This window comes from Macaca fascicularis, chromosome 5, assembly GCF_037993035.2.
Source record: "Macaca fascicularis isolate 582-1 chromosome 5, T2T-MFA8v1.1".
NCBI lineage: Eukaryota > Metazoa > Chordata > Mammalia > Primates > Cercopithecidae > Macaca > Macaca fascicularis.
The window spans coordinates 128,945,974-128,972,154 of record NC_088379.1 but is presented as its reverse complement, the minus strand read 5'-3'; the positions used below and the strand labels follow the sequence as shown (position 1 = coordinate 128,972,154).

Here is a 26,181-nt window from a genome sequence, read left to right as displayed (position 1 = left end):
ACACTCCAGCCTAGGCAATAAAGTAAGACCTTGTCTTTTAAAAAACTACAACTTAAAAAAAATTCTATCATATTTCTTCAAAATTTATTCAGTGGGGTTTTATTCTTGTTTCTATATGAAAATTCCAGTGGCTTTATGATTTTTTTTTTCATTTTTTAGATAAAAAATAGTCACACAGTATCAATTCAGAAGTTGAAATTCCACTGGAGTTCAGAAGTTGAATACGGAACTTGATTTAATGCCAATCTCCACGCCTTACCATTTAGTCCTGCTGCTTGCCGAAAGCCTAAAAGTCTGAAGTGGGTAGAGGAGGTGGCAACACTGAGCATCTGCTCTTTCTCTGTCTGGCACATCTTTTCCTACCCTTACAACTCATAAGGAGGAGATGGAGGATACACTAAGAAGCTTTCATCTCATCCTCTAAGTCTGACTGATACGCAAACTAACTCTTTCTCTTGTGAATGAATCTGAGGGAGAATCTCCTCCACAATTTCATTGACCCAGACAGATGCCATTCTATTCAAGATATTCTCCTCTAATCGTTTCTGCCTCCATCAGGGATCCAAGAGCTCCCTCTCCCACTGGTCAGCATCTACCCAATGAATCCTTTGCTTTATGATTTCCCAGCAGGCAAGCTGATGCTGACACAGACATGTACTGTGGAGGCCATTCGGGCTTGCTTAGGCCAGAATCAGGCTTAGCTCTGTCTTTCCCATATGTAGAAAACACATTTTAACTTCTCTGAGTGACAAATTGAATTTAAAAAAAAAAAAAAAGACCCATCCTTCTGCTGTCTGTAAGAGACCCATCTCACATGTTGTGACACCTTGACACCCATAGGCTTAAAGTAAAGGAATGGAGAAAGATTTATCATGCAAATAGAAAACATTAAAAGCAGGGGTTACTATTCTTGCATCAGACAAAACAAACTTGAAACCAATAACAGTTTTCAAAAATGACAAAGAAGGGCATTAAATAATGATAGAAGGGTTCAATTCAAAAAGAAGATTAAGGTTTAACTATTCTAAATATATATGCATCCAACATTGGAGCACCCAGATCTATAAAATAATTAATTCTAGACCTAAGAAAAGACTCAGCCACACACTCATAGAAGGAGCCTCTACACCCCCCTGGCAGCATAAGACAGATCACTAAGCCAGTAAACTAACAAAGAAATTCTGGAGTTAAATTGAACACTTGACCAACTGGATCTGATAGACATCTGCAGAATACTGCACCCCAAAACCACAGAATATACATTCTTCTGCACATGGAACATACTCTAGGATTGTTGACATGCTTGCTCATAAAGCAAATCTCAATATATTTCAAAAAATTTAAATCATACCAAGCATCTTTTTGGACCACTGTCAAATAAAAATAGAAATCAATAGCAAGAGGAATTCTCAGAACCACACAAATACATGGAAACTAAATAACTTGTTCCTGAATGATTTTTGGGTGAACAACAAAATTAAGGCAGAAATCAAAAAATTCTTTGAAACAAATGAAAATAGGGACACAACATGGCAAAACTTCTGGGATGTGGCAAAGGCTTAAGAAAGTTAAGCCTTTGTTAAGAAGAAAGTTTATAGCACTAAATCAAAGAGATAGATCTCAAACACCCTAATCTCACACCTAAAGGAACTAGAAAAACATGAACAAACTGAACCTAAAGCTAGTAGAAGACAAAAAATAGTAAAGTCAGAACAGAGCTAAATGAAATTGAGACAAGAAAATAATACACACGATCAACAAAATGAAAAGTTTGTTATTTGAAAAGATAAACAAGTTCCATATACCACTGGCTAGATTAACAAAGGAGAGATGATCCAAATAATCACAATCAGAAATGAAAAAGATAATATTACAATTCATCCCACAGAAATACCAAAGAACCTCAGAGACAGTAGTCACTGAACATCTGTATATGCACAAACTAGAAAATCTAGAGGAAATGGATAAATTCCTGGAAACATATAACCTCCAAACATAGATCCAGGAAGAAAGTGAAAACTTGAACAGACCAATATCAAATTTCAAAATTGTATCAGTAATAAAAATCCTACCAACCAAGAAAAGCCCTGGACCAGATGGATTTATAGCTGAATTCTACCAAACATACAAACAAGGGCTGGTACCTATCCTATTGAAACTATTTCAAAAATTGAGGAGGAGGAATTTCTCCCTAACTTATTCTACAAAACCAGCATAGTTCTGATACTGAAATCTAGCAAAGGCACAACAAAAAAGAAAGCTATAGGCCAAAATTCCTGATGAACATAGACACAAAAGTCCTTAACAAAACACTAGCTAAACATTGGGTACTCATGGACATAAAGATAGGAACAACACACACTGGGGACTCCAAAACAGCAAAGGGAGAGGGGAAGGCAAGGGTTGAAAAGTGACATATTGGGTATTGTGTTCGCTATCTGGGTAGTAGGATCAATAGAAGCCTAAACCCTAATATCACACAATATACCCATATAACAAACTTTCAAATATACACACTGAATCTTAAATAATAAATAAATAAATAAAATGACTCCTTTTTAAATTAAATTTTCCTGGCATCTTTTTCCAAATTTCAACTGACCATCTATGTAGAGATATATTTCTAGTCTCTACTCTGTTTTGATTACCTGCTTGTCTCTGCTGCTGCCAATATCACACTCTGTTTATTACTTTATGTAGTGGGTCTTGAAATCAAGTAGAATATGGTAAATGCTCCAACTTGTTTTTTTCCCTTTTTCAAACTTGTCTTTAGTATTCTAGATATGTCTTAGAGGATGCCTACTGTCCTTTTTGTATGACTCTCTTCATAAACAGTTCACAACATGGCCATTTGCCTCTCTAAGACTAACAGAAGAGTCTTTCTAGAGTCCACTTGCCATACAGAGTTACCTAATCAAAGGCGTGGTATCCCATCATCTTTGCCATCTTACATGGGTTAGAAGCCAGTCACAACCTCTTTGCATACTCAAGGGAAGGAGACTATATAGGGGCATGGAGCATTGGGGTCAACCCAGGATGTGTCTGCCACAACATCTTACATTAAAATTTTCTTGAGTATTGTATAATTTTTGATGCTGCAGAAAATGATAGTTTTTAAATTTTATCTTGTAATCATTTGTTACAAATATGTAATAATGCCATTGATTTTCACATATCAAACTTGTATCCTGTGAATTTGCTTATTAATTCCAATACTTTTTTGTAAATTCCATAGAATTTTCTATGTAAGAAATCATACTATCTGTGAATAATGGCAATTTGTCTTGTTCTTTCCCTGTTCTTATGCCTTTTCTCTCTTTTTCTTGCCTTATTACACTTTCTAGAGTACTTAATACAATAGTGAATAGAAGTGGTGAGAAGAGTCATCCTGATCTCTTTCTAATCCATGGGAAAAGAATTTTACTATTTCAATAGTAAGCATGATGTTAGCTTTTTTTTTTTTCACAGATGCCCTTTATTCAAGTGTGGGAAACTCTTTTAGCTCCTTTCCTTGTTTGCTGAGCGTTTTCAAAGTAAAATTGTCAAAGGTTTTTTTCTGCTCATACTGCGTGAAACAGTGACAAGCCTTCCCTGCTAAAATCTGCCCATACTGCACATTCTTAAGCTAAATAACTGTTTGCTTTTTAAGCTATTAGGTTTGGAGTGGTTGATTATGCAGCAGAAAATAATTGGAAGGCTTGGGTGCCTAAAAGTGGGTTCTATCATAATAAAAACCTAAAATAGGTATCCTTGGCTTTGGGATAAGCTGTGTGAAGACAGGAGCTTAGTGCAGCAGAAGCAAGTTTGGTAGCTTGCAGTAGAAGCAAGCTACCAAATAACGCTCAGTGTGGTTGTTGCAGAGTGAATGAGGGGAACAGGGTAGGAGATGGTGCTGGAGGGATAGTCCAGGGCTAGATCAGGCAGGGTATTTGAGGCAAAGTAGAGTTAGATTCAACTCTTCTCACAATAGAAAGCCATAGAAAGATTTCCCATTAAGAGGAGAACTGAGGTGATCTAAAAGAAGTTTTGAAAAAGATACTATTAAAAAGCTGCTATATAAACTATAAGAGTAGAAGAGGGGAGACTAATTAGAAGGCAGTTTTATATAGTCCAGGTATGAGATGATCAAGTCTTGGACTAAAGTGTTGATGACGGAGAATATGTGAACTGGTAAATTTCTTTCAGGGATGTTAACAAGCTTTCCTATGTTCCCTGGGCTACTCCTCTATTACTCAGGATTTTCTTTAGAAATGTTCAAATAAATAATGCCTTTAAGACTTCAGTAATTGACAGTCATGCCTCCATTTTCTTTTCCTGACAGAAAGTTTATGACCAAATTTGTGGCTCAACCTGAGGAAGCTCCAGCATGTATATCTGTAATTACTTTTCCTATTCTCTAATTTATTTCTTATTTCTGTAATTGTTTTTCAGGCCTGATTCCTAATTTTACTTTATACTGCCCGTATTTTTAAAACTGTCTTGAGTTCTGTTTGGCATAAGATAATATAAAAAATATATAAATATATGATGATAAAAATTCTAAATAAATTTAGAAGGAATGTACCTCAACACAATAAAGGCCGTATGTAACAAACCCACAGTTAATATCATACTCAACGGTTAAAAGTTGAAAACTTTTCCTCTGAGATCAGGAACAAGACGATGCCAGTTTTATTCAATATAATAATCTAAGTCCTAGCCAGAGAGATTAGGCATCAGAAAGAAATAAAAGACATCCAAACTGATGAGAAACAAGTTAAATTGTTCCTATTTGCAGATGGCATGATTTTATACCTAGAAAACCTATATATATAAGAAAACCCTGAAGACTCCACCAAAAACACTGTTAGAATTAAAAAATGAATTCAGTAAACCTTTATGACTTATCAGAGAAATACAAATTAAAACCATAATGAGATACTACCTTACACTTGTTAGAATGGCTATTATCAAAAAGAGGAAAGATAACAAGAGTTGGTGAGGATGTGAAGAAAAGGAAACACTCTCACACTGTTGATAGAAATACGAACTAAGATAGTCATTACATAAAACAGTATGGAGGTTCCTCAAAAAATTACTTGATCACCAAAAGCAACAGCAACAAAAGCCAAAATTGACAAATGGGATCTAATTAAACTAAAGAGCTTCTGCACAGCAAAATGAACTACCATCAGAGTGAACTGGCAACTACAGAATGGGAGAAAATTTTTGCAATCTACTCATCTGACAAAGGGCTAATATCCAGAACCTACAAAGAACTCAAACAAATTTACAAGAAAAAAACAACCCCATCAAAAAGTGGGCAAAGGATATGAACAGACACTTCTCAAAAGAAGACATTCATACAGCCAACAGACACATGAAAAAATGCTCATCATCACTAGCCATCAGAGAAATGCAAATCAAAACCACAATGAGATACCATCTCACACCAGTTAGAATGGCAATCATTAAAAAGTCAGGAAACAACAGGTGCTGGAGAGGATGTGGAGAAATAGGAACACTTTTACACTGTTGATGGGGCTGTAAACTCGTTGAGCCATTGTGGAAAACAGTATGGCGATTCCTCAAGGATCTAGAACTAGAAATACCATTTGCAGCCATCCCATTACTGGGGATATACCCAAAGGATTATAAGTCATGCTGCTATAAAGACACATGCACACGTATGTTTATTGCGGCACTATTCACAATAGCAGAGACTTGGAATCAACCCAAATGTCTATCAGTGACAGACTGGATTAAGAAAATGTGGCACATATACACCATGGAATACTATGCAGCCATAAAAAAGGATGAGTTCATGTCCTTTGTAGGGACATAGATGCAGCTGGAAACCATCATTCCTATCGAAGGAAAAGAAAACCAAATACCGCATGTTCTCACTTATAGGTGGGAATTGAACAATGAGATCACTTGGAAACAGGAAGGGGAGCATCACACACCAGGTCCTATTGTGGGGAGGGGGTGGGGGGAGGGATAGCATTAGGAGATATACCTAATGTAAATGATGAGTTAATGGGTGCAGCACACCAACATGGCACATGTATACATATGTAACAAACCTGCACATTGTACACATGTACCCTAGAACTTAAAGTATAATAAAAAAAAAAAAAAGAAAATGTGGCACATACACACCATGGAATACTATGCAGCTATAAAAAAGGATCAGTTCGTGTCCTTTGTAGGGACATGGATGCAGTTGGAAACCATCATTCTCAGCAAACTATTGCAAGAACAGAAAACCAAACACCACATGTTCTCACTCATAGGTGGGAATTGAACAATGAGATCACTTGGACACAGGAAGGGGAACATCACACACCGGCGCCTATTGTGAGGAGGTGGGAGGGGGGAGGGATAGCATTAGGAGATATACCTAATGTAAATGATGAGTTAATGGGTGCAGCACACCAACATGGTACATGTATACATATGTAACAAACCTGCACATTGTGCACATGTACCCTAGAACTTAAAGTATAATTAAAAAAATTACTTGATCCAGCAATCTTATATACATATATATGTATGAGTGTACATATATACACACACACACACACATATATATATCTCCAAAGGAAATGAAATTAGTATTTCAAAGACATATCTGCACTCCCATATTTACTGCAGCATTATCCCAATAGCCAAGATATGGAATCAACCGAAGTGTCCATCAACAGATAATTAGATAAGGGAGATATAGTATATATACACAGTGGAATACAATTTAGCCTTAAAAAGAAGAAGAAGAGGAAAAAAATCCTGTCATTTCAACAACATGGGTGAACCTGGAAGACATTATGCCAAATGAAATAAGCCAGACACAGAAAGACAAATACCACATGATCTCACTTATCTGCATGCTACAGTTGGAGTATGTCGTCCAAAAAGCATGTGCTGGAAGCTTCATCCCCCAGTACAACAATGTTTGGCAGTGGGGCCTAATAAGAAGTGTTTAGATAATGAAGGCTATGTTCTCATGAATGGATTAAAAGCAATTATAAAAGGGCTTGGGGCTGTAAGTTTAATCTCTGGCTCTCTCTCTCTCACTCTCTGTGTCTCTCTGCCATGGATGATGCAGCAAGAAGTCCTTCACCAGATTCAGCCCCTTGATCCTGAACTTTCTAGCCTGCAGAATCACGAGCCAAATAAACTTCTATTGTTTATAAATTTCCCAGCATGTAGCATTCTATCATAGTAAGAAAATGTGGAATCAAACCAGGCCAAGTGCAGTGGCTCACGCCTGTAAACCCAGCACTTTGGGAGGCCAAGACAGGAGGATGACTTGAGCCTAGGAGATTGAGACCAGCCTGGACAACATGGCAAAATCCCAACTGTATGAAAAAAAAAAATTAAAGCCAAATGTGGTGGCATGCACCTGTAATCTCAGCTACTCGGAGGTTGAAGGGGATCACCTGAGTACAGGAGGTCAAGGCTGCAGTGAGCTTAGATCGCACCACTTGCTTCAGTCTCAGTGACAGAGTGAGATCCTGTCTCAAAATAGAATAAAATTAAATTAAAATTAAAAAGTGTATTTTGTAGGAAGAGAGTAGAATGGTGGTTACCGGAGGTTGGGGGAGTGGGGAGATGGGCAGATGTTAGTCAAAGAATACAAAGTTTGTTAGATAGGAGGAATAAGTTTAAGAGATACGTTGTACAACATGATAACTGAAGTTAGTAACAATGTATTGTATTCTGAAGAATCACTGAAAGATTTGATTTTGTGTTCTTATCACAAAAAATGACAATTATGTGAGGTAATGCATATGTTAATTAGCTCTAGTAATCATTTCAAAATGCATACATATTTCAAAACATGTTATACACAATAAATATATATAATCCTTAATTTTCAATTAAAGCTAGATTAATTATTTAAAATATACAAATATAGGCCTCATATGGTGGCTCATGCTCATAATCCCAGCACTTTGGGAGGCTGAGGCAGGCAGATCTCAGGAGTCTGAGACCAGACTGGGCAACACGATAAAACCCTGTTTCTATTAAAAATAATAATAAAAGAAATATTAAAAAATAAATAAGATATATGAATATATATATCAAGTAACCTGAGTCTAGACACCAAGGTTGTTTTAATCTTTGGAAAGGGTTGATGGAAGAGGGACTGGACTCAGCTTGGTGTGGGCTAACCTGGACACAATTATTTGCCACCTGTGGTTTTTAGTAGACCAGCTAACTCAAAAACATCCTAGGCTTGGACTACTGCAAGGTTGCCTTCTAAGAAGAAGAGAGGCAGAGTATGTTTCCTCGAGTGGGATGAGGTTCCTACAGCTATCCCAGATACATACTCTCACCCCAAAGGAAGGCCTACCAACATAAGAGAATGAAATTCCTGTTGTCAAAAATCCCAGAAAGGTATCAATCTTATGGCAGAAAACGAAGATCTAGGCAGCAAATCTTAAGCTGAAAAAGAACTTAGAATATTTGGCCTATAGACAGTTGAAATAGTCTCAGATATGGGAGGTGAGCAGCCCTTCTCACCTACCATACAGGAGACAGTGTGGTAGCACTCCTGTATGGGAGACAGTGTTACAGGGAGACAGTATGGTTAGCAAGACATGGATCTGAGCCTGGCCAGTAGCTGTGAGTTACACTTTTGATGTAGCTTCTTTCCATTATTCCTTAACCTTCCATAAACCCTGTTAAAAATTACAACCAGTCTCAATGTGTGGGAAATTACAGAAAACGGGACCATCCCAAGGGATAGCAATGTTTCTTTCTCCAAGATCATGGTGGTGATCACTCTGGTGACTAATGATGGAAGACAGCTTTCTGAGAAAAATGCCAGAGTCACAAGTGAGAATAGTCTTCTCCCTAAAAAAACAGCAAGGTAAGACATAGAAGCAGAGCAGTTTGGGAGTTTGTTTTTGAGCACAGATTAAGGAACAACCTGAGGAATTCTCATATCTACCTAGGGAATGTTTTGTGGGGATTAACCTCTGACAATAAAGTTGGTATGTGGGTGAGTAATACTAATTCATATTAGACACAAAGAAGAAAGATAAGAGGGAAGGAGAGGAGGTGGCGAGGAGGAAGAAGAGGAGGAGAGAGAGAAAGAAAGGGGTCTATCTATCTTTACCAACCTACTCCACCCTTTGTAATCTTTCCTCTCATTTGTAAATGTTTGTCTGTGTTTTCTTTCCTGTCTTCAAATGAATGCCAGCCTGCATATTTCAAAATGAAATATGACTTATTCTGCAGTTAGGTTTACCACCCTGCTCTTTCCATTTAAAAGTGAGAAACACAGATCTATTTAGAATGGGATGACATGATCACTATACCCTAAGGTCATTATCCTTTTTTGAAGAGGCAGTTTTTGATATGAACAAGTTTATAAAGCAAAACACAGATACTTTCATCTGCCAGATCCAATGTAGTAATTTAATAGCCATGAGATTATTTAAATAAGTAAAGTCTGTAGAAATATCATTATAAAGCCATTAGTTTCAGCATTTACTTAGAAAGTAACATTGACTTTGACAGAAACAATGATTTGGGATTTGTTTGAAAATTATTTTGCTCTCATTCATGGGAAAAAGTTTTGCTCAGTGCCTGTGATAAGCAATAAGAAAGGCATACAGAGCAATGATACTTTACTAGTTATTCCACAAGTATACTGTGCTTATTTCTGTGTAGAGACGTATGCTTATGTTTTTCCTTCTCTACTAGACAGACCCTTTTCTTTCTTTAAAGGTTTCCTTTGAAATCTCATGTCCCAGCACTTCCATGACTAGATTCTTTCTGAATACTTCAACTTAGTTGAGCTTTTTCTGTTCTGAACACCACACAATACTTAGACCACACCATAGATAATTTAATTATATATGCTTTCATGCTGTGTTTATTGTTCTTATGAGTTTGTTATGACTTCCCTCACTGTCATTAAATGGTCTGTAAGGGCAATGCTCAGTTCTTAACAAGTCTTCATTAACCTATGTGGAGGATAAGCTTATATGCTATTATGAAAATTAAGTGCTGTTTTTAAATATACACATATGTATGTATATATATTTAATCCAGAATTCCAAGATATCTATTCCATTGTTAAAATTTTTGAAAAGCTGTCATAGGCAACAACATAATCAGTCACCGGGTCAGCACCACTTCCCAAAACAACAGTAGTGATAATAATGACAGTCACCATTTATTGAGAGCTCACTATAGTGCATACTGCTTTAGTGCCTCATACAGATTACCTCTTTCTGTTCTCACAGGAACCCATGAGTTGGTCACTATTATTATTTTTGTTATTAGTCACATCTACTTGGAAATTCATATCATAACCGGGTAAGTTTTTAATTAATTTATAATGATAAGTAACTGCAACATGAACTGGAATACCTCGATGTCTACACAGCATCCTCTTTCTCTAGGCAGAGAGCAAAATAAGCTGACCTGACCTTCCTAAACGGAAAGCCAGAAAATGACCATTGACTATTATCAAATCAAAACAAAGACAGTTCTAAAATCTAACACTTCATAACATCAGGGGAAGATGCTGTGAGATATCTAACTCACAGTACAGGAAGTTTGGCCAATGAGAGTAGAATATTCCAAGTCTTTTTCCACATTCCCCTGTGTCATCTCCACATGAGGGGTAGCTTTCCCATTCAATATTTATGATCAATCAATAATTGATGAGGAGTAGGTAACGAATAGAAAAAGAAGGATAAATGGCCCTATGTAATATTTAAAATAAAAAGTAACGCAAAGCAGTATTTTTAAAATTGAAGTAGCATTATAGGAAAAGATAGTATCAAGATGCTGATGCTAAACAGAGTATGTTCAGAAAAAAAGTTTAAAGAAGTATTACTAACCTTTTCTCACATGGCAGAGCAGGGCACAGCATAGAGAAAAGCAAACAAACAAGCACACAAAACACAAGGTGTGGCATATTAATTAAAAGCATGGGCCAGGCGCAGTGGCTCACGCCTGTAATCCCAGCACTTTGGAAGGCCAAAGCGGGTGGATCATGCCGTCAGGAGATCGAGACCATCCTGGCTAACACGGTGAAACCCTGCCTCTACTAAAAATAGAAAAAATTAGCATGGCGTGGTGGTGGGCGCCTGCAGTCCCAGCTACTCAGGAGGCTGAGGCAGGAGAATGGCGTGAACCCGGGAGGCGGAGCTTGCAGGGAACCGAGATCGGCCACTGCACTCCAGCCTGGGCGACAGAGCAAGACTCCGTCTCAAAGAAAACAAACAAAAAGAAACAAACAAAAAATGCATGGAGTCTTAAAGCTAGACTGCTTAGGTTCAAACTGCGGCTCCGTCACTGGCTAGCTACATGACCTGGCACAAGTTACTTTACTTCTCTGCACCTCTGTTTCCTCATTTATAAAATGGGAATCATTATAGTGCCTCCTTTTAGAATTGCTATGGGAATTCAATGTATATATTTTTAGAACAATACCTGGAACAGTGTAAGCACCGCATGAGTGTTACCTATAGTTTAAATTGCCTCACCTTTTAAAAATTTAGCCAGATTTTTATTTTTTAAAAAATTCATCATGTATATCAAAATCACAAGGATTCTAGGCTTTTTAAGAATAATGTGTATTATGAGTTAGAGTCAAATTATTTCCCACAGAAGCACATTTCTCACTTATGATAGAAACAAATGAGAGAGTGTAGTCTAACATAGGCATAGTCAGTTTACACATATCTTTTTTCAGTAACTCATCTAATAAAAAACATGGATTTAACCTAGAGTAAGAAGCAATCAAGTCACTGTGGTGTCATGTGATGATTCCTAAATATGAAATCGTTAGGCTGATGCCAATCCAGAAGTTTTCCTCCGTGTGTATACAAGTAAGAATTATTTCTTATTTGGAACCTTAAGGATAATGTAGTGAGTTTTCATAAGGCTAAATACGTTCAATTAGTATATAACCAAATTAAAAACTAAGTATATTCAGGGCCAGGCACAGTGGCTTACACCTGTAATCCCAGCACTTTGGAAGGCCGAGGCGGGTGGATCACCTGAGGTCAGAAGTTCAAGACCAGCCTGGCCAACTTGGTAAAACCCAGTCTCTACTAAAAATACAAAAACCAGCCGTGTGTGGTGGCAGGTGCCCGTAGTCCCAGCTACTCAGGAGGCTGAGGCACAAGAATCACTTGAACCCAGGAGGTGGAGGTTTCAGTGAACTGAGATGACGCCACTGCACTCCAGCCTGGGCAACAAAGTAAGACTCGGTCTCAAAACAAACAAACAAACACACAAAACTAATTATATTCAGTTTATTCTGAGGTTATATGTGTTGCTTTTTAGAAATATCCTGACTCAGGCCTATAAATGATTCCAATATTAGAAATTATAAAGACCTTTGGAATAGAAAATTATGGGAACGAAACAAGAGGCAAGTACAATAGAAAGGGCATATGGTTTGGTCATCATATAAGGCTGGGTTCAAATTCCAACTCTATTTCTTACTTTTGGGATAATCTTGGATTAATAATTTAATAGCTTTGATCAATAATTTTATAAACCTAGCTTGTTAGCGACTACCTCAGAGTTTTTGTAAGGATTATGTGAAATTATATTTTAAATGCACTTAACGTAAGTCTGTCACAGTATCCACTTAACCAACCAAGGCTATTATGTTCTAGTCTTGGTTGGGTGAAAGCAGTAGTAGCAAAGATGGTAAACAGTCACGCCATTTTTAGTATTGTTGTGGGAAAAAGGCAAAACCTTTTTATTGCCAGTCACATGTAGAATTCCAGAAACAAAAACTGCATATAGCAAACTTTCTCAGTAATGCATTTCTCTTTGTCACTTGGTGCGATGGACAATCACTGCTGCACACAAGAATGCATCCTGACTTCTGATTAACTCTTTCCAAATCAATTGAACTCCTATCAGGAGATTAAGCTAACTCATATGTGATTAAGCTAAAACATATGTGAGGTTAGTTTCTGCTCTCAGTGCAGTTTTAAACTGCTAAACCCATACCAGCTGTTTCTATAAACCAGCAATTCTAATCATCCAGTATCACTCCTCAAGGAACGTTAGATGATAGAAGAAATGTGATCAACTAACACAAATTTTACATTTTCAGCAGATGTATTTCAATTTCTACTCAAACTCAATCCCAGCTTCTTCCCTGACCACTCTTGGGTAAGGAGATTTAAAGTAAAGAAAATAGAGCTCGAAGAGTTTAACAGATGAAGATTGTATGCTGACAACCCCAGACCATCTCCTTTGTTCTAGTCATATCCAATAAAACTCCTCAAAATGATTGCCCCATCATCTCTATCATTTAAACAATTTTTGAAACCATCTGCCCCTCAGTTCAAAACATAAACATGACGGAAAATCAAGAAAATACCTTGCAACTTATAAATTCCTTGAGATGTCTTACAAAGAAAAAAATAATTTATTTGATTCTGGAGAAGAAAACAATAATGTATACCATATTGTAAGACTTCATCCAAACATAATAATCCTAAGACTTAGATAACACTTACTATATCAGAAGCACTGGTTTTCAAGACCTTCACATGTGTTAATGTATTTAAAGTATACGATAGGGGCCAGGTGCAGTGGCTTACACCTGTAACCCCAACACTTTGGGAGGCCGAGGTGGGTGGATCACCTGAGGACAGGAGTTCGAGACCAGCATGGCCAACATGGTGAAACCTCATCTCTACTAAAAGTACAAAAAAAAATTAGCCAGGCATTAATCCCAGCTACTGGGGAGGCTGAGGCAGGAGAATCACTTGAACCCAGGAGGCGAAGGTTGCAGTGAGCCGAGATCTTGCCGTTGTACTCCAACCTGGGCGACAAGAGTAAAACTCTGTCTCAAAAAATAAAAATAAAGTACACAATAAATCTAAGAGACAGGTGATATTACTATACCTACTTTTCAGGTGAGAAAACTGACTCACAGGAAGATAAGTATCTTGAGATGCTAAGTGTCAAAGCCAAAATTTAAATCCCAGTTTGTCTCCTTGACTGCTCACTCTTACTGTTTACTTTATAATGATTTGAAAATAGTAAAATCAGGAATGCCAGTCAGAGATGATGTTAATATAAAAGATATCCAAGTGTTTATAAATCTGATTTTTTAATATACCAACAAGGTGGCTAAGACTATCACAGGATGATCAGTCACATCAACCCATGTTGCAAATAAACCACTCTTTAATAAAGTAATTTGAACCCCATCTTCTTAAAATTTCAACTTTTTGTCTCATTCTTTCTTTTCCTTTCACTCTATTCTTTCTAGACTTTTACAAGGGGGGTCTTCAAGTGTCTGTTTCAAATCTCTTCTATGTTCCTACTCTTAATTATCTTCTTGGATTTGATGATTTTCAATTTCTGTTGATGTATCTGTGTGTTATTTTCTTCTGAATGTTTTATTAGTTGACTCATTTCAGTTTATTTCTTAGTTAGTCTTTTCTACGTTTTTTTTTTCCAATTTTCTCCCTCTCACAAACTGCTTAGTTAGCTTCCTTTTACTGATGAATATTAGAATGTTTAAAAGAATAATCTGGGTCATCATTCTTGAAAATGTAGACATTAAAAGAAGAAAAGATACTCTATTTGCCACTTTTCTTCTTCACTCCAACCCCAGTTGCAGCCCTTACCCCAATTAAGAAATGTTTGGATTAGAGATTCATCTAGTTTTTGAAATGCAGATAATGGAAAAAATGAATATTTTCTGTATTTGCATCATTAACTACCATGTTAGCCTGAATATTTGATGATATCTGGCTAATAAATGCACTTGACTCAGTTTTAAAATACCCAAGTTAAATATATGCAATATTCAAAGAAAAATTAATCAAGGGAAGTTTGCAATTCCAAAGTAGGGGCCATATCTTTAATATGTAGATCACATGAAGATGGACATGCCTCAGTAAGGAAATGCCAGATCTTTCCTTATAATATAAAGTGACATTGTGCAAATGCATTCACTGATTTTCATCTGTCGAATTCATTATCTTACATAATGGCCTTTCCAGGTAAATCAGCAGAGGGACCTAAAATTGCATAAATTTATTCACCAAGTTGTAAATGTGCCAGAATAGCTGCTTTTTAGGTATCTGAGTTGACCCAAAAGCTGAATGCTCACTTGTGTTACTAAGTAATAAAATACTCATGGCTGGACCTCACTCTGTAAGGTACCAAACTAATTATCTATCACCTGATATTATCCAGGAGTTCTCTTTACTTACTTCCAATGCAAGCAGGTAAAATATTTAATCCTTTCTCCAAATATGCTAATCTGCAATCAGCCTAGATAAAAATAAAGCTTAGTGATAACCATATTTTAAAGCAAAAATAAGTTCACTGACATGTTTTAAGCCATTGCTAGCTACCAAGTGGAATGCTGATTCTGTGATTTTTTTTTTTTTTTTTTTTTTTTTTTTTTTTTTAATACTTAGAAGCAATCTGGGGAAAGGGAGGACAAAACAAAACAATATGGTTAATTGATCCATCAATATAATTACGGACAAAAGAAGAAAACAAGTCTTCCTAAGTCATGTTATTAAGGGAAAAAAAATGGTTCACGATTACATAACTGCAAGTGAGGGAACCAAGAAGAGATTTGAATCATGTGACTTAGTGCATTGCTTTTTTCTTTTTTTTTCTTTTTCTTTTTTTTTTTTTCAGTTTAAGTATAACTAATTTATTGAATCAGCTAGACTCAGTAGGATACAAAAAGGAAGAGCAAGAGAGTGAGTGAATGAGAGAGAGAGAGAAAGAGAAATGTAAGAAAGAAAGAGAAAGAAGGAAGGAAGGAAGGAAGGAAGGAAGGAAGGAAGGAAGGAAGGAAGGAAGGAAAAGAAAGAGAGAGAGAGAAAGAAAGAAAGAAAGAAAGAAAGAAAGAAAGAAAGAAAGAAAGAAAGAAAGAAAGAAAGAAAGAAAGAAAGAAAGAAATAGAGAAAAGAATAGAAAAGAAAAGAAAAAAGGAAAGGAAAGGAAAAGAAAGGAAAGGAACAAGGAAGGAAGAAAGGGAGGTAGGGAGGAAGGGATACATTGCTTTTTTCAACCCTCATTCCACTAAATAGCTGGTTCTTTTTATATCTTACTGAGTACTGCTATATTTTAGCCATTATAAAATCACAAAGTTGAATAGTAAAAGCTGCTATAACTCGAAATTGTGAAATGGACAACTATTTGTTACAAATACTACTTACACAAAAGAAATTCTAAAGAGATCTAAATTAGCCTGTTATTTGTTTGCTTACTTATTATTGAATAAATAAGAGCACTCTCTGTTTTCTTTTTTAAGTCTAACAAATTTTAAGGAAAATGTGAGAACTGGAAATATACTGTAAGTTTCATTGATAATCTTATAAAAGTGAACTTCAGGGCAGTTCTTTGTGGGAAGTTTTGTAGCGCTTAGATTAGACTGAACAAATCAAAAAGGTTTTTCTATTGATGTGTCACTTAGCTGTAACTCCTTATGAACTAATATGAAATGCTTGTAGCAAGTATTTGATCACAACTTCCTGAATTAAAAAATTTATTTTACTTTAAATACAACATATTTTATATTGTTTCTATTGTACAATTGACTGTTCATTCTTTTTTAATTTCTTAAATTAAGAGTATTGATTTCATCCTAAACATCAAGTAACATTACACAACACTACATAACTACATTTGCATATAATCCCTCCTAATGACTCGGTTGAACTGCTTACTTTAATAAAAACAGGTTTAAAGGCATTAAGAGTGATAAAATCATAAATTCACAAAAGGACACCAATTTAACTGATACTTTACTAGATTATATCTAAGGATGGAAAATAATATTTAAATGCTTTTGTTTCACGGGTTTGTGCTATTTTAACACAGTTTTATCTATGCAAATTTTCTTTCAGAATGGCAGTAAGAGTGCATATTATCCAAATAAATGAGTAAATCCTAGATAACCGCTTTCAAAATAAATTTAAAATATCATATAAATTGAAAGTTAAATGTAGTTTAATAAATACTTATCAAGACACCATTGAAGATACACACTGGAGAGTTGATTGTAGACGAATGGCTTATGAAAAAAAGGAGTTAAAATAAGCCATCCATGCACTTTGATGATTATGTTTCAGGACTGGAATTTCAGTTGGAAATTAATTCATTTCACCAGTGTTTGTTGTGCACCACCTCTCCTTCAGACACAGCCAAGCCCTGGGTCTACAATGGTGAATGGAATCTGGAATGGTGCATTACACAAGTAAATTTAGGCCTGCACTCAACAGAAAAATGGCATAAGAAACATTTAAAATTAAGTGCAATAGAGCTAAAGTAAAGAAAGAGAAAATATTTGGTTAGCAAAAGTCAACCTTTTTGGAGGAGGGAACACTTAAATTGGGACTTGAAAGATGGTTAAGATTTCAACAGATAATTAAAGAGAGGAGGGCTTTCTCTAGAAAAAGTTACTTGCAGAGGCAAAAGAGAAAAGCTCAAGAGGCATGCAAGTGGCTGCATGGGAAAATTTCTAGTTGTGATATTGTATGAGTATAGACCCTTAGTACCCTTTGTACCACTCAGGTGAGATTATGGGTTGAGCATAGTAATAATTATGGGGTGAGTATAGTAATGAGGAGTACATTACCAATTCTATGTAATAATTATTAAATTTTGGAAGGTCCTTTATTTCTTCTTCTTAGCAAATTATTTCCCTAGTTATTTTCCATCTTCACAAACATTAGCAAGAACCAGCTCCAATCTTACCCTGCTCCAATTCATTTTCCATACAGCAACAGCAAGTGATCTTTTTTAAATGCAAAGATGACCCTCTCACTCTTCTACTTAATATTCATCAATCTTTTCTCGGTTTATAGCTCCTGAAATAAAATAAAATAATACAGTGTATTACCTGACTTTGGGCCTCTGAGAAAGTTCTTCCCTCTACCTAAACAAATTTTCACACTAAATTCGTCTAACTTGTTGTGATTTATCACCATCAAGTATTAGCTAAGCATCAGTTTCTCAAATATTTTTTCCCTGACTTACCTAATCCAAATGAGCTTTCCTTTTTCTTCTCTCCGGTTGGACTCTATCCTATCCTTTCACTTTACTGACCACAATCTGGAATAGTATATTAACTTACGTGTTTACTCATGTGATGATTCTCATTACCCATCCCCAACCCTCCTGTCAGCTAGACTAGAAGCTGCATTAGAGAACGTTGGGTTCCATTCACCATTGCAGACCCCTATTTAGCATAGTGTCTGAAAGGGAAGTGGTACACAACAAACATTGGCAGAATGAATTAATTTACAACTGAAATTCACATCTTGAAATAAAATCATAACAATACATGATTTATTTTTAAAGAGTGGCTTAATATGGCTCCTCTTTTCATTGAAATCTAATTCAGGATTATAAATTTACAATAAAAGGCAGAAAATATTTCTTGAGCATCAAATTCCTCATCAAAGTAAATCTTACTTGTAGATTTGATTAGCGATACTTTTTCTACATTGAGTTTTACTTTCCCAAGCAGGAGGACATTCAGCAGGACATCTTTATAGTCATAACAGTACATTTCCTTCTTCAGAACTGGAAAGCCATGAAAAATAAACACACCCACAAAAAACAAAATGTTATACATTATAAAAGTTGATCTTCTGCTTAGTGCTTAGCCTTACAACCATAGAATACTAAAGCAACAGAGGCCAGGGTGAAATGAAGATGAAAGTAGAAGAAGGTTGAATGCTCAAATTCTATTTCAAGTAGTTTTAGTCATACTGAATTATGGAAAGTGAATAACTGAATAGGAAGATAACTAGAAATCATATAGTATGGCAGGCTAAATTTTCCAAAATGGTAGCAAAAATATGTCTTATCTCACATTCTCATTTATGACATGCTCTCTACCTTCATCAAAAAGTGGTGTTCTGTGAATCCCCTCCTTTAATACGGGTGGACTTATGACTCATTTGCAACCAAGCGAAGCTGCATGAATTCCAAGACTAGGTCAGAAAGAGCAGTGAAGCTTCTAACTTGTCAGTTGGAGCACTGGTACTAGGAGTCCTGAGCCACCATGTACTCAGAGGTTGCCAGGCTATCAGGCCAAGCCACATGGCAAGACCAAACGTAGGCATTGCTTTTGGCAGTCTTGGTTTTTTAGTTCTCCTTGCCCAGGAACCAGATATTTGAATGAATGAGCCTTCAGATGATTCTAGTCTCTAGTCCTCAAGGTAACCCTACCCTTTGAATCTTCCTGGCCTGAGAACTCAGACGTTATAGAGGAGAGGCAAGCCTTCAATGCTGCGCCTTCCAAATTTCTGAGCCACAGAATCCATGAGCATGACAAAATGATTGTTTTCTTACATTGCTAAATTAGGGATAGTTTGTCAGACAGAAAAAGTAACCATAACAGGTGATTACGATGTCAGCTTTCAGGGCCAGATATTCGTCATTTTGATGATTTCCTAGGAGGGACACTGGTGTGAGAGAATTCCCTTCCTAGCTCCTTCTAAATGCCTACCTCTTTTAATCACAGACAAAGAAATGGATTTAGTGACCTTAATTGATTCCATTGGTAGTAAAGGAATATAAAAACATTTTCTTCATATTCATAGGTGGATGGGTAAATATATCAAATAATCAAAATGTGCAAAACTGTAGACTCTAAGTCTGAAGAGAAGAAGACATGAATCATTAGTCATTTTATAGCAATGTCCCTATTATGAAATGAGAGGGACCTGCTTAACAAGTCAGCTTGGGGCAGTTCTGAACAGCCAGACCACTGGGGAAGGAGTCTGACAAAGAAAGGCAGATGTAGCATTTATATGTTTTCTTCTATTCTTTAACACTTGTATGATGAGTGTCTCCATGGAACTCTATAATGCTACACTAGCACTGAAAAAGGAGCACATGCCAAATGGAAATGCAATAACAAGATCTAATTATTATTTTTCATTTAAAATTTTATTACATTCAGAAATCCAAGTTATGGCTCTAATGCTCATTACCTAAACTTAACTAAAAGTAATTCAATTATATTTTCTCCTTTTTAAAAATCCTTTTTATTGTGGTGAAATACAAATAACATAAAATTTACTTTTTAATCTTTTTATGTATACAACTCAGTGGCATAAACTACATTTACAATGTTGTACAACATCACCAACACCTATTTCTAAAGTGTTTTCATCACCCCAAACAGAAATTTTCTCCTTTACTATTTTAATATGCTCAAATTATTGCAAATTATGTTCTCTTTTTTTCACCAATCTAGTTACGCTTTTGTAAATTTTCAAGAACAAACTTTTAGTTTATTTGATTTCTCTATTTGTTCTTTGTTACTGTTCGAGTTCTGCCTTCATATTTATTTCCTCTCTTCTACTTACTCCCTGTATTTAATTTGCTCTTTTTCTTCCAGATTCTTTTTTTTTTTTTTTTTTTTTTTGGAAGTTTACATCACTGAATAGGAAAAAAAAAAAAAATTGCCTCTACTTTTATTAGAAATGCTGGAATTACTCTTTATCCTTGATATTTTAAAAATGTTTTTGAAAAAGAGGAAAAAATACTTAAATACAACGATAAAGAAAAGCCAAATTCAATAGCCTTATATTATGAGCTAATTGATATCCTATTCAAGTAGAGTCTTGGTCAATCACTTGGGCTTTAAATGCATGATTCTATGTCCAAATGAGATAAACATGTTTTCAAAGGTCTCACTTGGACATAGGATGGTTATTCCAAATCTTCATGAGTTTCATTCTACTCTTATACATAGCCACCGCCCAATGCTTATTTTACAATACAGTCATGCATATATACCACCCACACTCATTTACTGTTTATCATGTGGTTCTTACCTCAGTTAATGGCACCAACTTCCACCCTGTCATCAGACTCATCTTGGTCTTTTCCTTGCCTTCATGATCTATCCAGTCAGTCACCAAATTCTATATCATCTGATCTCTCTCTCTTCCTGTTGCTACTTCCTTAGCTCAATTTATCATTTGTCTTACCACAACAATAACTTTTTTATTCATTTTCATTGTATTTTATTTTCAAATATTTTCACCTTCATTTCAGTCTATCTTCTAGCGCAGGAGTCAGCCAACTTCTTTCATAACGGTCTAGAGAGTATTTTAAGCTCTTCAGGTAAGAGGTCTCTATTTCAACTACTCAATTCTACTGATGTAGTATGAAAACTGAGATACATAATACATAAATTAAATTGGCATGACTGTACTCCAATAAAACTTTATCTACGAAAATGGATGTCATGCCAGATTGGCCCATTAAGTGTACTTTTCAGACTTCTGCTGTAGGATTATAGTTCTAAAAAGTGAATCTGATCATGACCGTTAATATCTTCTGTTGTATCACCAAATTTATAGTAATATTTCTCAATGATCAGTTTCCTAGAGGTAGATGGAATTATAAGTATGCCAAAGACAAAATTATCTATACCATATTAAGCATGCATTTAATATGATAGTCATTATGCTGGTGAATTACTTCCATGGATTCAATCTTCATGCATATTAACTTGAACTTTAGTAGCAAAAAATAAAGGAATAAACATGCAATGAATAACTCGTCATTAGCTGTTACTTTAATCAATGGTTTTAAACTACTTGATTATGGAATAGTATTTTGAAAAACTATCCATTGTATTTGTCATTCACAATCATTCTCATAGTTCTCCCCCAGCTGAGGTGGAGGCATGCTTCATGGGGAGGGCCAGACTCATCCAAGAAAAGAACAATTGTTTGTTTGGTTTCAAACTTTCAAGATCGTCTGTTGATGCTCACTTTAGGTGCAAGAACTATGAAACATATGATTTTAATCTAAGAGTCAGGTTTTGTCGAGAGAAAAAAGTGATGTACAGATTTGTATTATAGTGGTTCTGTTTTTTTTAATTGTCTGTATTTTATAATACTCTGAAGTTTGGATCTTACTGATCCTGGAGAGACTTCCCTGTCCAGGGCTAGCTAATTCCTAAACAAAGCTAATTACTGTCCTGAGGCCATGCCTTTCATATGTGAACCAACCAACCCATGGTCCATATGCCCTACTACCTCCTCTGACAAGCTCTCTATTTCCCTGCCCTAATATCCCTTCAGGGCCAGTTTCTAGGAAAGCAGGGGCAGTCCTTACACCCTGAAGTTTGCTGAGATTATTCAAACCAGCCAATCCCAAAGCTGCTCAGCTGCTCTCCTAGCCTGCCAATTCCTTCCCAAGAAAACCACAATAAAGACTCTTGCCCATGCTTTCCCCTCACTCTCTTTGCCGCTTAAACGACCCTGGGGTTTCCCCACGTGGGCCTGTCTGGCATGCCCTGCCTCCTGTTTCTAGCAAACTGGGAATATAAACTTCTTCGCTTCTGTGTCTGTGTGTCTTACCATATCTGATTATAAAAAGTGGTAGATACATTTTAGAACAAAATTCTAGAGGTCAAATCTCAGAGAAATGATCAGAGTCTTTTACTGTGTCCCACAAGGTGAACAGATTTCTTTCTGAAGTCTAACTTGAATCCTTACAGGAAGTTCCAATGCTTCCCAAAATTACTTCCCAAGCAAATGGGAAGGAACAAGTACATTTAGTTGGGGCACCCAGTCTTCTTGGACACTATTTTGACTCATTTAGAGCATTCAACTTTAAATACAAAGTAAAACTTTGTTGTGGGTTTTAGGATTGTATTTGTCTCATGCTGCTACAAAGAACTATCTGAGACTAAATAGTTTATGAAGAAAAAAGGTTTAATTGACTCAAGTTCCTCATGGCTGGAGAAGCCTCAGAAGACTGACAATCACAGCAACATGCAGAGGATAAGCAAAGCACATCTTTCCATATGAGAGAGTAAAAGGGGAAGCACCATACACTTTTAAACCATCAGATCTCATGAGAACTCTCTCACTATCAAGAGAACAGTGTGGAGGAAACCCGCCCCCATAATCCAATCACCTCCCACCAGGCTCCTCCAATTCGATGTGAGATTTGGGTGGAAACATAAATCCAAACCATATTATTCTATCCCTGGTCCCTCCCAAATCTCAGGTCCTTCACACATTGCAAAATACAATTATCCCTTCTTAACAGTCACCCAGTCTTAACTCATTTCAGCATTAACTCAAAAGCACACAGTCCAAAGTCTCATCTAAGACAAAGTAAGTCCCTTCTGTTTATGACCCTGTATAATCAAAAACAAGTTAGTTACTTCCAACATACAATGGGGGTACAGGCATTGGGTAAATGCTGTCATTCCAAAATGCAGAAATTAGCCAAAACAAAGGGGTACATGTCCCATGCAAGTCTGAAATTCAGCAGTACAGTCATTAAATATTAAAGCTCCAAAATAATCTCCTTTGACTTCATGTCTCACATCTAGGGCATGCTGATGCGAGAAGAGGGCTCCCAAGGCCTTGGGCAACTCCACCCCTTTGGCTTTGTAGAGTATAGCACCCCCAGCTGCTTTCACGGGTTGGCATTGAGTGTCTGCAGCTTTTCCAGACACAGAGTGCAAGCTGTTGTTGGATCTACCATTCTGGGATCTGGAGGATGGTGGCCCTCTTCTCAAAGCTCTACTAGGCAGTGCCCCAATGGGGACTCTGTGTGGGAACTTCAACCCCACATCTCCACTCTGCACTGCCCTAGCAGAAGTTCTCTGTGAGGTCTGCACCCCTGCAGCAGACATATGCCTGAACATCCAGGCATTTCCACAGATCCTCTGATATCTCGGTGTACGTTCCCAAATCTCAACTCTTGCCTTCTGCATATCTACAAGCCCAATACCAAGTGAAATCCACCAAGGCTTGGGGCTTCCACACTCTGAAGCCATGACCAGAGCTGTACCTTGGCCCCTTTTAGCTATGACTGGAGCTGGAGCAGCCAGAATGCAGAGCATCATGTCCTAAGGCTGCACAGAGCAGCTGGGCCCTGGGCCTGGCCCAGGAAACCATTGTTTCTTCCTGGGCCTCCAGGCCTGTGATGGGAGGGGCTTCCATGAAAGTCTCTGAAATGCCCTGGAGACATTTTCTCCATTGCCTTGGCTATTAACATTCAGCTCTTTTTTACTTATGCAAATTTCTACAGCCAACTTGAATTTCTCACCAGAAAATGGGTTCTTCTTTTCTACCATATAGCCAGGCTGCAAATTTTCCAAACTTTCATACTCTGCTTTTCTTTTAAATATGAGTTCCAATTTTAGACCATTTCTTTATTTACATGTATAAATATACGCTTTTAAAAACAGCCAGGTCACATCTTGCATACTTTGGGGCTTAGAAATTTCTTCTGCCAGATACCCTAGGTCATCTCTTTCAAGTTCAAAGTTTCACAGAAGCCTATGGCAGGGGCAAAATGCCACCAGTCTCTTTGCTAAAGCATAGCAAGAGTGACCTTTACTCCAGTTCCCAATAACTTCCTCATCTCCATCTGAGACCACCTCAGCTGGGACTTCATTGTCCTTATCACTATCAGCATTTTGGTCAAAACCATGCAACAAGTTTCTAGGAAGTTCCAAACTTTCCCACATCTTCCTTTCTTCTGAGCTCTCTAAACTGTTCCAATCTCTCCTTGTTACCCAGTTTCAAAGTCACTTCCACATTTTCAGGTATCTTTATAGCAGTGCCCCACTTCCGGTACCAATTTTCAATATTAGTCTTTTCTCACACTACCATAAAGAACTATCTAATACTGGGTAATTTATGAAGAAAAGAGATTTAGTTGACTCACAGTTGCATAGTTTTAACAGAATGCATGACTGAGAGGCCTCAGGAAACTTACAATCATGATGGAAGGTGAAGGGGAAGCAAGCATGTTTTACCAAGGCAGAGCAGGAAAGAGAGAGAACAAAGAGGGAAGTATCACACACTTTCAAACAACTAGATCACATGAGAACTCACTCACTATCATGAGAACCACAATGGAGAAGTCCACTCCCATGATCCAATCACCTCCCACCAAGGCCCTCCTCCAATTAAACATAAGATTTTGGCAGGGACACAAATCCAAACCATATCAAGGACAAAACTGATTTTTCTCCTTTTCTCATGTATGTACGTGGCTTTCAGCCCCTTTATCCTCTAGCCTTAGGGGCTTTAGTTGTCATGAATCCTTCTCATAATTCTCTTTTGCTCAATTGATTGCTAAAAAAATATAAACACCAAGATGCAAACAAATCCAAACAAAATACTTCTGTGGGTCAGCTAAAGCATGGACTAAGGTAAGGGTTCCTCTTGTCCAGAATCCAGTGAGCTATTGGCCTTACCAGATATTGAGTCTTATTATAAACCATATGATAAACAGCATTTAAATCAATATGGTATTGCTGAAATGATGGAACTAAACCCACAATCCAGATCCAGATATTTACAAAACTTTTTATTTGACCAAGAACTCATTAAAAATGGTCCTGAGATAACAATGTATTCCTATGGGACGAAAAAAATGACACTGCATCTCTTCTTCTCATCATAAAAAGTAAAAATTCAGGTGAGCTAAAGACAAATGTGAAAGAAAAATTCTGACTTTCGCTTATCATTCATTAATTTATTTTTGGAACTTTAAAACCTCTCATAAAAGTGTACTGTACTATCCTATTTATTTTATTACTTTTCTCTTACTTCTTTCTAGGTTCAACATTTTTGTCTATTGTCATCTTGTTCATAAATTCTGTGCCTCATAAGAAAAAAGGCCTACGTCTATTTAATTCACCTCTGTGTATTCACTACATAATACACTGCTTAATAAACTATGTATTTGTTGAATGCTTGAATTGCAAGGAATCATCCTTGTTGGAGAACATGTTTTAAGGACCACTAGTGTTAACTATTTAATGATACTTCTTAAATATAGAAAAAAACTAAATCAGAGAATACAGCTTGAAAACTACAAAATCATAGCAAATGTATGAATTCAAAAATTGCAAAAATAATACAATTGAAACTAACAGAATGAATTACATATGATGGATGATGTTACCTTGAAATTAAACCACCAATATTGGGTTTAATAGTAGAAATATTGGTTATTTTGATTTCAAGCATGAGGTATCATTCCTCAGTCATTATCATTATATACCTTTTTCATAACTGTAGTGAGTTTACTTTATATAATATGACTGAAATAGATCTAAATGGCAGTCTTTCATTTCATATATTGAGCTCAGTTTTTTTTAGAGTCCAGATTTTCACCAATGGCAATAATAATATCTCTGAGTATTTACTATGGATA

General features: G+C 36.5%; 1 long non-coding RNA gene across 17 annotated transcripts in view; it reads right to left on the bottom strand.

Moving 5' to 3' along the window:
• Nucleotides 1–26,181, bottom strand: part of LOC107129819 (uncharacterized) — a 499,418-nt gene that overhangs the window by 118,301 nt on the left and 354,936 nt on the right. For 4 of the 17 annotated variants that reach the window (XR_012435058.1, XR_012435060.1, XR_012435068.1 and 1 more), the window contains one exon: nucleotides 17,713–17,825. The exons of the other annotated variants lie outside the window; for them this stretch is intronic. This is a non-coding gene — a long non-coding RNA (uncharacterized lncRNA). The remainder of the gene's footprint in view (nucleotides 1–17,712; nucleotides 17,826–26,181) is intronic. 17 annotated transcript variants of the gene reach the window in all.